This window comes from Frankliniella occidentalis, unplaced genomic scaffold (assembly GCF_000697945.3).
Source record: "Frankliniella occidentalis isolate FOCC.00 unplaced genomic scaffold, Focc_3.1 Scaffold233, whole genome shotgun sequence".
Taxonomy (NCBI): Eukaryota; Metazoa; Arthropoda; class Insecta; order Thysanoptera; family Thripidae; genus Frankliniella; species Frankliniella occidentalis.
Genome location: NW_026267359.1, coordinates 471959 through 473145, shown reverse-complemented (window position 1 = coordinate 473145; position 1187 = coordinate 471959).

The window sequence follows — 1187 nt, the reverse complement described above, 5'->3', positions numbered from 1 at the left end:
GCCGCTGCCGCTGCCGCCGCTGCCGCTGCCGCTGCCGCTGCCGCTGCCGCTGCTGCAACTGCTCCTGCAGCTGCCACCAACGCGTTGTAATCAATCATCACTTGTATCAGAGCGCTCTCTACTAATCGAACAGGGCCAGGCGGGGGCGGGTCGAACGGACACGCGGGATAGGTGACCACCAGGGCAGGCCCATCGCTCAGCCTGCGTGACGGGCAGGGGATCGCCGCGTGTGCGTCCGTGTGTATCGGGGGGGCTTAATCGCACGACGTCACCCACCACACTGTCGCGTGGCGTGCATCCGCAGGGCAGGGCAGGGCAAGGGCGGGGCGGGGCTCACCGCAGAGGAGCGAGGAGCGCTCTCTGGCTCCTGACGCTTGCAGCCAGCGCGGATCAACCCCCGCGCAGCAGCATGTCAGACGTCGTCGTCGCGAGGGAAGCGGCAGCGGTCAGACAGAGCGTCATCTAAAACACCTGCCGCAGCCAAATTTGGCTGTGAAAAATTTCTTCGTAAAGTTACGACATTTCTTGTAATTTGGAATTACAAAACAATGTTGTAAATTTACGGCGGACCATTTATGCTCCTCGATTAATTCCAAGTCGATTGGAAGTGATTGTAATGTTACAACTTCAAGTTGTATTTTACGGTCCCACATCACGGAGAATTTTCCTATAAACTTACGAGTATTTTTCAGAGTGAACGGACGCGGTTGCACTCTGTGAAAGAGACAGGAAAACCCGCACCGGTCAGCAAAGAAAGGAAAAAGTGCGAACGAAACGAAAGAGTAGATGCGAGCACCAATCTGTAATAGTCAGTCCGTAAATTGCAATCGGCGTGCCAGAACGCAGGAGTTCATATGAAAATTTAGGTCGTACTTCTTTTCTTCTTCGACGATGTTGTCTTTATCAGATGATGCCGTGGATGAAAACTTCTCTTCTTTTTTCGCCCTATTCGATTCGTCAGTCTGCGACCCGAGCCGAGCAGTCATCCATCCATCCAGCCCTGCGCCTTGCAGCCCACAGCCGCTGACAGACTGACAGACCCCTTCCCTTCCCTCCCGGAGGAGGTTCGTGAGGGGTAGGGGGGCGTTGGCGACAAGGCAAGTTGCGTGTGGGGGAGAGTGGTTGTGGGGCAAGGAAGCGAGAGAGAGGAAGAGAGAGAGAGAGAGAGAGAGAGAGAGAGAGAGAGA